The 15,115-nt window shown below is 47.0% G+C and overlaps 1 protein-coding gene across 1 annotated transcript in view; it reads left to right on the top strand.

The window, feature by feature from the left end:
* Positions 1-2,592: 2,592 nt before the first annotated feature.
* The window catches only part of corin (corin, serine peptidase), a gene marked incomplete in the record, with an annotated part of 115,369 nt that continues 102,846 nt past the window's right edge, over positions 2,593-15,115 (top strand). The window contains 2 exon segments of the mRNA XM_031832686.1: positions 2,593-2,856; positions 3,886-3,999.

Here is a 15,115-nt window from a genome sequence, read left to right as displayed (position 1 = left end):
CCATCCCCCATTCAGCGTGTATCCATCCCCCATTCAGCGTGTATCCATCCCCCATTCAGCGTGTATCCATCCCCATTCAGCGTGTATCCATCCCCAAAGAGCTGTTACCAAAGACCCTCTCCTCCGAACATGTTATTATTCATTCCTATAATACAGTATCAACAGTATTCCTAGACTATATCATGTTATTGTTCAGTAATACAGGATCAACAGTAGTCCTAGACTATATCATGTTATTGTTCAGTAATACAGTATCAACAGTATTCCTAGACTATATCATGTTATTGTTCAGTAATACAGTATCAACAGTATTCCTAGACTATATCATGTCATGTCATTCCTGCTTACAAGCAAAAACTAAAGCAGGAAGTACCAGTGACTCGCTCAATAAGGAAGTGGTCAGATGATGCGGATGCTCAGCTACAGTAATGTTCTACTAGCACAGACTGGAATATGTTCCGGGATTCATCCAATGGCATTGAGGAGTACACCACCTCAGTCACTGGCTTCATCAATAAGTGCATGGAGGACGTCGGCCCCACAGTGACTGTACGTACATACCCCAACCAGAAGCCATGGATTACAGGCAACATCCGCACTGAGTGGAACATCCCCACGGAGTGGGACTCTCCCAGACGCTTATAAGAAATCCCGCTATGCCCTCCGACGAACCATCAAACAGGCAAAGCGTCAATACAGGACTAAGATCGAATCCTACCACACCGGCTCTGATGCTCGTCGGATGTGGCAGGGCTTGCAAACTATTATGGACTATAAAGGGAAGCACAGCCATGAGCTGCCCAGTGAAACGAGCCTAACAGACGAGCTAAATTATTGCGTGCTTCGAGGCAAGCAACACTGAAGCATGTATGAAAGCACCAGCTGTTCCGGACAACTGTGTGATCACTCTCCGTAACCGATGCGAGCAAGGCCTTTAAACAGGTCAACATTCTCAAGGCCAGAGGCGCAGAATGATTACCAGGATGTGTACTCCGAGCATGCACTGACCAACTGGCAAGTGTCTTCACTGACATTTTCAACCCGTCCAAGTCTGTAATAACATGTTTCAAGCAGACCACCATGTGCCCAATAACATCAAGGTATCTTGCTTAAATGACTACCGACGCGTAGCACTCACATCTGTAGCCATGAAGTGCTTTGAAAGGCTGGTCATGGCTCACATCAACACCATCATCCCAGAAACCCTAGACCCACTCCAATTTGCATACCGCCCCAACAGATCCACAGATGATGCAATCTCTATTGCACTCCACACTGCCCTTTCCCACCTGGACAAAAGGAAAACTTACGTGCAAATGCTATTCATTGACTACAGCTCAGTGTTCAACACCATAGTGCCCTCAAAGCTCATCACTAAGCTAAGGACCCTGGTACTAAACACCTCCCTCTGCAGCTGAATCCTGGACTTCCTGATGAGCCACCCCCAGGTGGTAAGGGTAGGTAACAACACAACTGCCATGCTGATCCTCAACACTGGGGACCCTCAGGGATGCATGCTCAGTCCCTTACTGTACTCCCTGTTCACCCATGACTGCACGGCCAGGCACGACTCCAACACCATCATTGAGTTTGCTGTTATGGGCCGCGCAGTGGTCTGTGCCACTAGAGATCCTGGTCCGTGTCCAGGCTCTGTCGCAGCTGGGTCAGGGAGAGGTTGAATATGTCAGTGGAGACACTTGCCAGTTGGTCCGACACATGCTTTGAGTACACATCCTAGTAATCTGTCTGCGGCTTTGTGAATGTTGACCTGTTTAAAAGTCTTGCTCACATTGGCTACCGAAAGTGTTATCACACAGACGTCCAGAACAGCTGGTGCTGTCATGCATGCTTCAGTGTTGTTTGCTTCAAAACTATCGTAAAAAGCATTTAGCACATCTGGAAGGTTCACGTCAATGGGCAGCTCTGGGTTTCCTGTAAATACATTAATTTATATTGACAAAAGTATCAGTATTCACTGCACTTCTCCCGAACCAATAAATTCACATTTCAATCTAAAAAACGATCTATTCATGGTAGATCATACCTATTATCCAAATAAATACATCTGACCAGCAGTAGGGGGCACAAGGGGTAATGGAGTTGTTGCCCTCACTTAGACGTCTTTGTCCAAATTAAAACCTTCACCTGCTTTTTTTTGCTACCTTTTCTTTGCTTGATCACAGAGGGGAGGCTATTCCACAGACTAATGCCTGTATAGAAAAGCCTGCTCCTCGCAATACTGTTGACTCTTGGGATTTTACCAGACATATCACTAGCTCTGCTATTGTAACTGTGTTGGTTATAGACCATGTCAATGTGGTTTATCATGTAACCTGGGGCACGATCATTTAAGTGATATCCTCTGGGTCCACATTGTACAATTTGTTGTATATGTCTCTTACCCAAAATGAATTCAATTCAAATCAAATGCGTTGGGTTTGTTAAAAATAACTCCTTAGGACGTCTGTGAAGTCAACGCCATCTTTTGTAAGGATATAGTACTGCAGCTGATACATTTCTCTCTCTATTCTCTCTCTCTCTCTCTCCTTTTCTCTCTCTCTATTCTCTCTCTCCCTCTCTACCTCTCTAGACGTGTCGTCCTACCCTGTCAGTCGTTCTGTGAGTCGGCCAGAGAGGGCTGTGGACCTGTCCTCCAGCTGTTCAACGCATCATGGCCTGACTTCCTGCGATGCTCCCAGTTCACCAACAACACTTCCGGGTTGCCGGGGTTGTCGTCCATGGCAATGCAAGCCGAGTCGGGGGTCAGCCCAGGTACAGGGGATAACTCCCCACTCCTCAGCCCCAACTCCATCCCTTCCAGCTGCTACTCTCCCAGACAGGTCAAAGGCAAACCATGTGAGTCAGAACATGCTTGTTCACTATAGACACACTATATACACTATATACACTATATACACACTATATACACTATATACACTATATACACACTATATACACTATATACACACTCTCTACACACTATATACACACTATATACACTATATACACTATAGACACACTATACACACTATATACACTATATACACACTCTCTACACACTATATACACACTCTCTACACACTATATACACACTATATACACTATATATACACTCTCTACACACTCTCTACACACTATACACACTCAACACACTCTCTACACACTATATACACACTCTCTACACACTCTCTACACACTCTCTACACACTCTACACACTATATACACTCTATATACACACTATATACACACTATATACACATTCTCTACACACTATATACACACTATACACACTATATACACACTATATACACTATATATACACTTTCTACACACTATATACACTCGACACACTATATACACACTATATACACACTCAACACACTATATACACACTATATCACTATATACACACTATATACACACTATATACAAACTATATCACTAAATACCCACTATATACCCACTATATACACTATATACACACTATATCACTATATACCCACTATATACACACTATATACACACTGTATACACACTATATACCCACTATATACCCACTATATACCCACTATAGACACACTATATACACACTATATACACACTATATCACTATATACACACTATATACACACTGTCACTATATACCCACTATATACACACTATATACACTATATACACACTATATACACTATATACACACTATATACACACTCAATAGACTACATATACACACTATATACACAATCACTAGACTTTATATACACACTATATATACACACTATATACACACTATATCACTATATACCCACTATATACACACTATATATACCACTTCCTGTGTGTGTATTTAGTGCTTACTGTTGTTTTGTTGGTCTGTTCTGCAGCTGTCTGTGGAGGACACAACCACTTCCTGTGTGTGACTGGACTATGTATCCCCAGGAAACTTGTTTGTAACGGATATAACGACTGTGATGACTGGAGTGATGAGGCAGAGTGCGGTAAGTATACAAGCACCGATGGACAGACACCCTGGTCTCTCCTGTAGATAGTAGAACACACCCTGGTCTCTCCTGTAGATAGTAGAACACACCCTGGTCTCTCCTGTAGATAGTAGAACACACCCTGGTCTCTCCTGTAGATAGTAGATCACACCCTGGTCTCTCCTGTAGATAGTAGAACACACCCTGGTCTCTCCTGTAGATAGTAGAACACACCCTGGTCTCTCCTGTAGATAGTAGATCACACCCTGGTCTCTCCTGTCGATAGTAGAACACACCCTGGTCTCTCCTGTAGATAGTAGAACACACCCTGGTCTCTCCTGTAGATAGTAGAACACACCCTGGTCTCTCCTGTAGATAGTAGAACACACCCTGGTCTCTCCTGTAGATAGTAGAACACACCCTGGTCTCTCCTGTAGATAGTAGAACACACCCTGGTCTCTCCTGTAGATAGTAGAACACACCCTGGTCTCTCCTGGAGATAGTAGATCACACCCTGGTCTCTCCTGTAGATAGTAGAACACACCCTGGTCTCTCCTGTAGATAGAACATACCCTGGTCTCTCCTGTAGATAGTAGAACACACCCTGGTCTCTCCTGTAGATAGAACATACCCTGGTCTCTCCTGTAGATAGAACACACCCTGGTCTCTCCTGTAGATAGTAGAACACACCCTGGTCTCTCCTGTAGATAGTAGATCACACCCTGGTCTCTCCTGTAGATAGTAGATCACACCCTGGTCTCTCCTGTAGATAGTAGAACACACCCTGGTCTCTCCTGTAGATAGAACATACCCTGGTCTCTCCTGTAGATAGAACACACCCTGGTCTCTCCTGTAGATAGTAGAACACACCCTGGTCTCTCCTGTAGATAGTAGATCACACCCTGGTCTCTCCTGTAGATAGTAGAACACACCCTGGTCTCTCCTGTAGATAGTAGAACACACCCTGGTCTCTCCTGTAGATAGTAGATCACACCCTGGTCTCTCCTGTAGATAGTAGAACACACCCTGGTCTCTCCTGTAGATAGTAGAACACACCCTGGTCTCTCCTGTAGATAGTAGAACACACCCTGGTCTCTCCTGTAGATAGTAGAACACACCCTGGTCTCTCCTGTAGATAGTAGAACACACCCTGGTCTCTCCTGTAGATAGTAGAACACACCCTGGTCTCTCCTGTAGATAGTAGAACACACCCTGGTCTCTCCTGTAGATAGTAGATCACACCCTGGTCTCTCCTGTAGATAGTAGAACACACCCTGGTCTCTCCTGTAGATAGAACACACCCTGGTCTCTCCTGTAGATAGTAGAACACACCCTGGTCTCTCCTGTAGATAGTAGATCACACCCTGGTCTCTCCTGTAGATAGTAGAACATACCCTGGTCTCTCCTGTAGATAGAACATACCCTGGTCTCGCCTGTAGATAGAACACACCCTGGTCTCTCCTGTAGATAGTAGAACACACCCTGGTCTCTCCTGTAGATAGTAGAACACACCCTGGTCTCTCCTGTAGATAGAACACACCCTGGTCTCTCCTGTAGATAGTAGAACACACCCTGGTCTCTCCTGTAGATAGTAGAACACACCCTGGTCTCTCCTGTAGATAGTAGAACACACCCTGGTCTCTCCTGTAGATAGTAGATCACACCCTGGTCTCTCCTGTAGATAGTAGAACACACCCTGGTCTCTCCTGTAGATAGAACACACCCTGGTCTCTCCTGTAGATAGTAGAACACACCCTGGTCTCTCCTGTAGATAGTAGATCACACCCTGGTCTCTCCTGTAGATAGTAGAACACACCCTGGTCTCTCCTGTAGATAGAACACACCCTGGTCTCTCCTGTAGATAGTAGATCACACCCTGGTCTCTCCTGTAGATAGTAGATCACACCCTGGTCTCTCCTGTAGATAGTAGAACACACCCTGGTCTCTCCTGTAGATAGTAGAACACACCCTGGTCTCTCCTGTAGATAGTAGAACACACCCTGGTCTCTCCTGTAGATAGTAGAACACACCCTGGTCTCTCCTGTAGATAGAACATACCCTGGTCTCTCCTGTAGATAGAACACACCCTGGTCTCTCCTGTAGATAGTAGAACACACCCTGGTCTCTCCTGTAGATAGAACACACCCTGGTATCTCCTGTAGATAGTAGAACACACCCTGGTCTCTCCTGTAGATAGTAGATCACACCCTGGTCTCTCCTGTAGATAGAACACACCCTGGTCTCTCCTGTAGATAGAACACACCCTGGTCTCTCCTGTAGATAGTAGAACACAGTGGTGGGTGGTATAAGGGGCTTTAGTAACAAAACGGATGGCACTGTGATAAACTGCATCCAGTTTGCTGAGTAGAGTGTTGGAAGCTATTTTGTAGATGACATCGCCAAAGTCGAGGATCGGTAGGATAGTCAGTTTTACTAGGGTAAGTTTGGCGGCGTGAGTGAAGGAGGCTTTGTTGCGGAATAGAAAGCCGAATCTAGATTTGATTTTAGATTGGAGATGTTTTATATGAGTCTGGAAGGAGAGTTTGCAGTCTAGCCAGACACCTAGGTACTTATAGATGTCCACATATTCTAGGTCGGAACCATCCAGGGTGGTGATGCTAGTCGGGCATGCGGGTGCAGGCAGCGACCGGTTGAAAAGCATGCATTTGGTTTTACTAGCGTTTAAGAGCAGTTGGAGGCCACGGAAGGAGAGTTGTATGGCATTGAAGCTTGTTTGGAGGTTAGATAGCACAGTGTCCAAAGACGGGCCGAAAGTATATAGAATGGTGTCGTCTGCGTAGAGGTGGATCAGGGAATCGCCCGCAGCAAGAGCAACATCATTGATATATACAGAGAAAAGAGTCGGCCCGAGAATTGAACCCTGTGGCACCCCCATAGAGACTGCCAGAGGACCGGACAGCATGCCCTCCGATTTGACACACTGAACTCTGTCTGCAAAGTAATTGGTGAACCAGGCAAGGCAGTCATCCGAAAAACCGAGGCTCCTGAGTCTGCCGATAAGAATATGGTATATAAACAACTGGTCTACTAGACAGATATTACCTGAGTTGATAGTAGAGTTGTAGTGTAGTAGCTGATAGTAGTGTAGTAGTAGTGTTGATAGTAGAGTTGATAATAGAGGTGTAGTGCAGTAGTGTAGTAGTAGTGCAGTAGTGTAGTAGTAGTGCAGTAGTGTAGTAGTAGTGCAGTAGTGTAGTAGTAGTGCAGTAGTGCAGTAGTGTAGTAGTAGTGTAGTAGTAGTGCAGTAGTGTAGTAGTAGTGTAGTAGTGTAGTAGTAGTGTAGTAGTAGTGTAGTAGTGTAGTAGTAGTGCAGTAGTGTAGTAGTAGTGTAGTATTGGTGTAGTAGTGCACTAGTGTAGTAGTAGTGCAGTAGTGTAGTAGTAGTGCAGTAGTGTAGTAGTAGTGCAGTAGTGTAGTAGTAGTGCAGTAGTGTAGTAGTAGTAGTGTAGTAGTGGTGTAGTAGTGTAGTAGTAGTGCAGTAGTGTAGTAGTAGTGTAGTAGTGTAGTAGTAGTGTAGTAGTAGTAGTAGTGTAGTAGTGTAGTAGTGGTGTAGTAGTGTAGTAGTGGTGTAGTAGTGCAGTAGTGTAGTAGTAGTGCAGTAGTGTAGTAGTAGTGCAGTAGTGTAGTAGTAGTGCAGTAGTGTAGTAGTAGTGCAGTAGTGTAGTAGTAGTGTAGTAGTAGTGCAGTAGTGTAGTAGTAGTGCAGTAGTGTAGTAGTAGTGCAGTAGTGTAGTAGTAGTGTAGTAGTAGTGTAGTAGTAGTGCAGTAGTGTAGTAGTAGTGCAGTAGTGTAGTAGTAGTGCAGTAGTGTAGTAGTGTAGTAGTAGTGTAGTAGTGTAGTAGTAGTGTAGTAGTGTAGTAGTAGTGCAGTAGTGTAGTAGTAGTGTAGTAGTGGTGTAGTAGTGCAGTAGTGTAGTAGTAGTGCAGTAGTGTAGTAGTAGTGCAGTAGTGTAGTAGTAGTGCAGTAGTGTAGTAGTAGTGCAGTAGTGTAGTAGTAGTGCAGTAGTGTAGTAGTAGTAGTAGTGTAGTGTAAGTAGTGTAGTAGTGTAGTAGTGTAGTAGTAGTGTAGTAGTGTAGTAGTAGTGTAGTAGTGTAGTAGTGTAGTTGTGTAGTAGTAGTGTAGTAGTGGTGTAGTAGTGCAGTAGTGTAGTAGTAGTGCAGTAGTGTAGTAGTAGTGCAGTAGTGTAGTAGTAGTGCAGTAGTGTAGTAGTAGTGCAGTAGTGTAGTAGTAGTGCAGTAGTGTAGTAGTAGTGTAGTAGTAGTGTAGCAGTAGTGTAGTAGTAGTGCAGTAGTGTAGTAGTAGTGCAGTAGTGTAGTTGTGAGAGTTTACAGTCTAGCCAGACACCTAGGTGTAGATATAGATGTCCACATATTCTAGGTCGGAACCATCCAGGGTGGTGATGCTAGTCGGGCGTGCAGGCAGCGAACGGTTGAAAAGCATGCATTTGGTTTTACTAGCTTTTAGATAGATAGATAGATAGATAGATAGTTAGTAGGTGTCCTGTTGTCGTGGCTACTGCTCTGAGGTTGTTGATTGGTCCACATTCAGGGAGAGTGTTTTCTTGTTTTCAGGGCCTTAAATGTCAAATGCCGGTCCACGTTCCGACACTGTCTCTGTTACCCTGCCAGCCGCACACATACTGCATACAAACACACACACGCAATCAGATCACGCACACACACACGGCATACAAACACACACACATTACTTGCCACAAACACACATTACTCGAACACACACACACACAGTAAATACCACCCTTGATGAATGTGTGAGAAGTCAAACATGAGGGTCTGGAGCACAAACACCGAACACACACACCCCGCTGTCTCTCTCTGTGTGTGTCTCTGTTTCTCTTTCTCTGTTTCTCTCTCTGTTTCTCTCTCTGTTTCTCTCTCTGTTTCTCTCTCTCTCTGGTTTCTCTCTCTCTCTCTTTCTCTCTCTCTCTCTGTTTCTCTTTCTCTGTTTCTCTCTCTGTTTCTCTCTCTGTTTCTCTCTCTGTCTCTCTCCTCTGTCTCTCTCTCTGTTTCTCTCTCTGTTTCTCTCTCTCTCTGTTTCTCTCTCTCTCCTCTCTGTTTCTCTCTCTCTCTGTTTCTCTCTCTCTCTCTCTGTTTCTCTCTCTCTCTGTTTCTCTCTCTCTCTCGTCTGTTTCTCTCTCTCTCTCTTCTCTCTCTCTCTCTGTTTCTCTCTCTCTCTGTTTCTCTCTCTCTCTCTGTTTCTCTCTCTCTCTGTTTCTCTCTCTCTCTGTTCTCTCTCTCTCTATTTCTCTCTCTCTCTGTTTCTCTCTCTGTTTCTCTCTCTCTCTGTTTCTCTCTCTGTCTCTCTCTCTCTCTCTGTCTCTCTCTCTCTGTCTCTCTCTCTATTTCTCCCTCTCTCTGTTTCTCTCTCTCTTTCTGTTTCTCTCTCTCTCTGTTTCTCTCTCTCTGTTTCTCTCTCGCTCTGTTTCTCTCTGTTTCTCTTTCTCTTAATCTCTCTGTGTCTGTTTTCTCTCTCACTGTCTCTATATCTCTCTCACTGTCTCTATTTCTCTCTCTCTCTCTCTGTTTCTCTCTCTCTCTCTCTCTCTCTCTCTCTCTCTCTCTAACTCTCTCTCTCTCTTTTGTCACAGTGTAATAGGAAATGCAGCTCTGTCTCTACCTCTCCCCTGGAGCAGAGTGAGCACAGCCTGTCCTCTCTGGGCAGCCAGGTTTGTCTGTGACGACCGGTCTCTATAGCCAGCCTGTCCTCTCTGGGCAGCCAGGTTTGTCTGTGACGACTGGTCTCTATAGCCAGACTGTCCTCTCTGGGCAGCCAGGTTTGTCTGTGACGACTGGTCTCTATAGCCAGACTGTCCCTCTCTGGGCAGCCAGGTTTGTCTGTGACGACTGGTCTCTATAGCCAGACTGTCCTCTCTGGGCAGCCAGGTTTGTCTGTGACGACCGGTCTCTATAGCCAGACTGTCCTCTCTGGGCAGCCAGGTTTGTCTGTGACGACCGGTCTCTATAGCCAGCCTGTCCTCTCTGGGCAGCCAGGTTGGGTCTGTGATGACCGGTCTCTATAGCCAGACTGTGCTCTCTGGGCAGCCAGGTTTGTCTGTGACGACCGGTCTCTATAGCCTGACTGTCCTCTCTGGGCAGTAGGTTTGTCTGTGACGACCGGTCTCTATAGCCAGACTGTCCTCTCTGGGCAGCCAGGGTTGGTCTGTGATGACCGGTCTCTATAGCCAGACTGTGCTCTCTGGGCAGCCAGGTTTGTCTGTGATGACCGGTCTCTATAGCCAGACTGTCCTCTCTGGGCAGCCAGACTGTCCTCTCTGGGCAGCCAGACTGTCCTCTCTGGGCAGCCAGACTGAGGCTCTATGGGGTTGGTTTGGGTTAGTGAACTGAGCCTCAGAACCAGCTGGCTGAGTGCTGTCCTGAGGGTCTATGGGGTTCGTTTGGGTTGGTGAACTGAGCCTCAGAACCAGCTGGCTGAGTGCTGTCCTGAGGCTCTATGGGGTTGGTTTGGATTAGTGAACTGAGCCTCAGAACCAGCTGGCTGAGTGCTGTCCTGAGGCTCTATGGGGTTGGTTTGGGTTGGTGAACTGAGCCTCAGAACCAACTGGATGAGGGGACTCTTCTCTTGTTTCATCTCTTGACATTGTAGAGCTGTGTGATGGAATGTTTTGGGGTCACTTGTTTTTATGTGGTTGTAAAAGATGGTTGTGTCTCTCTGTGTCTGTGTGTGTGTGTGTGTGTGTGTGTGTGTGTGTGTGTGTGTGTGTGTGTGTGTGTCTGTGTCTGTGTGTGTGTGTGTTTCTTTCTCTCTGTGTGAGTGTGTATCTCTCTGTGTGTCTCTCTCTCTCTGTGTGTTTGTGTATATCTCTCTGTGTGTGTCTCTGTGTGTGTGTGTGTCTGTGTGTGTGTGTGTCTCTCTCTCTGTGTTTGTGTGTATATCTCTCTGTGTGTGTGTGTGTGTGTGTCTCTCTCTCTCTCCGTCCTTCCCTCCGAACGACCGACCGACCGTCAGTTTAGCCAGTTTAGCCAGTTTAGCATCACCTCCACACTGTTGTTTCAGGTCAGTGGGAGGAGAAGTTGATCCTAGATCTGTACCTAGTGGGAACTTTACTCCAGGGACCCTGCTCCACACTACAACTAATCTCAGCCTCTCTGTTCTCTTACTAATGGCTATGTAGAATGAATGGAATGTCGTCATGGAAACCATGGGGTTATACACAACATTTTTGCAAATGTATAAAAAAAAAAAAAACGGAATTATCACATTTACATAAGTATTCAGACCCTTTACTCAATACTTTGTTGAAGCACCTTTGGCAGCGATTACAGCCTCCAGTCATCTTGGGTATGACGCTACAAGCTTGGCACACCTGTATTTGGGGAGTTTCTCCCATTCTTCTCTGCAGATCCTCTCAAGCTCTGTCAGGTTGGATGGGGAGCGTCGCTGCAACAGCTATTTTCAGGTCTCTCCAGAGATGTTCGATCGGGTTCAAGTCTGGGCTCTTGTGCTTAGGGTCGTTGCACTGTTGGAAGGTGAACCTTCACCCCAGTCTGAGGTCCTGAGCGCTCTGGAGCAGGTTTTCATCAAGGATCTCTGTACTTTGCTCCATTCAGGTCAGGGTGGGACATGGGGGATGTTTTTGGTTAGGTCAGGGTGTGACATGGGGGATGTTTTGGTTAGGTCAGGGTGGGACATGGGGGATGTTTTGGTTAGGTCAGGGTGGGACATGGGGGATGTTTTGGTTAGGTCAGGGTGGGACATGGGGATGTTTTGGTTAGGTCAGGGTGGGACATGGGGGATGTTTTGGTTAGGTCAGGGTGGGACATGGGGGATGTTTTGGTTAGGTCAGGGTGGGACATGGGGGATGTTTTGGTCAGGTCAGGGTGGGACATGGGGGATGTTTTGGTTAGGTCAGGGTGGGACATGGGGGATGTTTTGGTTAGGTCAGGGTGTGACATGGGGGATGTTTTGGTTAGGTCAGGGTGGGACATGGGGGATGTTTTGGTTAGGTCAGGGTGGGACATGGGGGATGTTTTGGTTAGGTCAGGGTGTGACATGGGTGATGTTTTGGTTAGGTCAGGGTGGGACATGGGGGATGTTTTGATTAGGTCAGGGTGGGACATGGGGGATGTTTTGGTTAGGTCAGGGTGGGACATGGGGGATGTTTTGGTTAGGTCAGGGTGGGACATGGGGGATGTTTTGGTTAGGTCAGGGTGGGACATGGGGGATGTTTTGGTTAGGTCAGGGTGTGACATGGGGGATGTTTTGGTTAGGTCAGGGTGGGACATGGGGGATGTTTTGGTTAGGTCAGGGTGGGACATGGGGGATGTTTTGGTTAGGTCAGGGTGTGACATGGGGGATGTTTTGGTTAGGTCAGGGTGGGACATGGGGGATGTTTTGGTTAGGTCAGGGTGGGACATGGGGGATGTTTTGGTTAGGTCAGGGTGGGACATGGGGGATGTTTTGGTTAGGTCAGGGTGTGACATGGGGGATGTTTTGGTTAGGTCAGGGTGGGACATGGGGGATGTTTTGGTTAGGTCAGGGTGGGACATGGGGGATGTTTTGGTTAGGTCAGGGTGGGACATGGGGGATGTTTTGGTTAGGTCAGGGTGTGACATGGGGGATGTTTTGGTTAGGTCAGGGTGTGACATGGGGGATGTTTTGGTTAGGTCAGGGTGGGACATGGGGGATGTTTTTGGTTAGGTCAGGGTGGGACATGGGGGATGTTTTGGTTAGGTCAGGGTGTGACATGGGTGATGTATGTGTTGTTGTTTGGTTAGGTCAGGGTGTGACATGGGTGATGTATGTGTTATTGTTTTGGTTAGGTCAGGGTGGGACATGGGTGATGTTTTGGTTAGGTCAGGGTGGGACATGGGGGATGTTTTGGTTAGGTCAGGGTGGGACATGGGGGATGTTTTGGTTAGGTCAGGGTGGGACATGGGGGATGTTTTGGTTAGGTCAGGGTGGGACATGGGGGATGTTTTGGTTAGGTCAGGGTGTGACATGGGGGATGTTTTGGTTAGGTCAGGGTGTGACATGGGGGATGTTTTGGTTAGGTCAGGGTGGGACATGGGGGATGTTTTGTTTAGGTCAGGGTGGGACATGGGGGATGTTTTGGTTAGGTCAGGGTGTGACATGGGTGATGTATGTGTTGTTGTTTTGGTTAGGTCAGGGTGTGACATGGGTGATGTATCAAATCAAATCAAATCAAATTTATTTATATAGCCCTTCGTACATCAGCTGATATCTCAAAGTGCTGTACAGAAACCCAGCCTAAAACCCAAACAGCAAGCAATGCAGGTGGAGAAGCATAATGTACACATAATGTATGTGTTATTGTTTTGGTTAGGTCAGGGTGGGACATGGGTGATGTTTTGGTTAGGTCAGGGTGGGACATGGGGGATGTTTTGATTAGGTCAGGGTGGGACATGGGGGATGTTTTGGTTAGGTCAGGGTGGGACATGGGGGATGTTTTGGTTAGGTCAGGGTGGGACATGGGGGATGTTTTGGTTAGGTCAGGGTGGGACATGGGGGATGTTTTGGTTAGGTCAGGGTGGGACATGGGGGATGTTTTGGTTAGGTCAGGGTGTGACATGGGGGATGTTTGGTTAGGTCAGGGTGGGACATGGGGGATGTTTTGGTTAGGTCAGGGTGTGACATGGGTGATGTTTTGGTTAGGTCAGGGTGGGACATGGGGGATGTTTTGGTTAGGTCAGGGTGGGACATGGGGGATGTTTTGGTTAGGTCAGGGTGTGACATGGGGGATGTTTTGGTTAGGTCAGGGTGTGACATGGGGGATGTTTTGGTTAGGTCAGGGTGGGACATGGGGGATGTTTTGGTTAGGTCAGGGTGGGACATGGGGGATGTTTTGGTTAGGTCAGGGTGGGACATGGGGGATGTTTTGGTTAGGTCAGGGTGGGACATGGGGGATGTTTTGGTTAGGTCAGGGTGTGACATGGGGGATGTTTTGGTTAGGTCAGGGTGTGACATGGGGGATGTTTTGGTTAGGTCAGGGTGGGACATGGGGGATGTTTTGGTCAGGTCAAGGTGTGGGACATGGGGGATGTTTTGGTTAGGTCAGGGTGGGACATGGGGGATGTTTTGGTTAGGTCAGGGTGGGACATGGGGGATGTTTTGGTTAGGTCAGGGGTGTGACATGGGGGATGTTTTGGTTAGGTCAGGGTGGGACATGGGGGATGTTTTGGTTAGGTCAGGGTGGGACATGGGGGATGTTTTGGTTAGGTCAGGGTGGGACATGGGGGATGTTTTGGTTAGGTCAGGGTGTGACATGGGGGATGTTTTGGTTAGGTCAGGGTGGGACATGGGGGATGTTTTGGTTAGGTCAGGGTGGGACATGGGGGATGTTTTGGTTAGGTCAGGGTGTGACATGGGGGATGTTTTGGTTAGGTCAGGGTGTGACATGGGGGATGTTTTGGTTAGGTCAGGGTGGGACATGGGGGATGTTTTTGTTAGGTCAGGGTGTGACATGGGTGATGTATGTGTTGTTGTTTTGGTTAGGTCAGGGTGTGACATGGGTGATGTATGTGTTATTGTTTTGGTTAGGTCAGGGTGGGACATGGGTGATGTTTTGGTTAGGTCAGGGTGTGACATGGGTGATGTATGTGTTATTGTTTTGGTTAGGTCAGGGTGTGACATGGGGGATGTTTTGGTTAGGTCAGGTGTGACATGGGGGATGTTTTGGTTAGGTCAGGGTGTGACATGGGGGATGTTTTGGTTAGGTCAGGGTGTGACATGGGTGATGTATGTGTTGTTGTTTTGGTTAGGTCAGGGTGTGACATGGGTGATGTATGTGTTATTGTTTTGGTTAGGTCAGGGTGGGACATGGGTGATGTTTTGGTTAGGTCAGGGTGTGACATGGGTGATGTTTTGGTTAGGTCATGGTGGGACATGGGGGATGTTTTGGTTAGGTCAGGGTGTGACATGGGGGATGTATGTGTTATTGTTTTGGTTAGGTCAGGGTGGGACATGGGTGATGTTTTGGTTAGGTCAGGGTGTGACATGGGTGATGTTTTGGTTAGGTCAGGGTGGGACATGGGGGATGTTTTGGTTAGGTCAGGGTGGGACATGGGGGATGTTTTGGTTAGGTCAGGGTGTGACATGGGGGATGTTTTGGTTAG

Source organism: Oncorhynchus kisutch, linkage group LG9 (genome assembly GCF_002021735.2).
Source record: "Oncorhynchus kisutch isolate 150728-3 linkage group LG9, Okis_V2, whole genome shotgun sequence".
NCBI lineage: Eukaryota > Metazoa > Chordata > Actinopteri > Salmoniformes > Salmonidae > Oncorhynchus > Oncorhynchus kisutch.
This window is presented reverse-complemented; position numbering and strand designations above follow the sequence as displayed.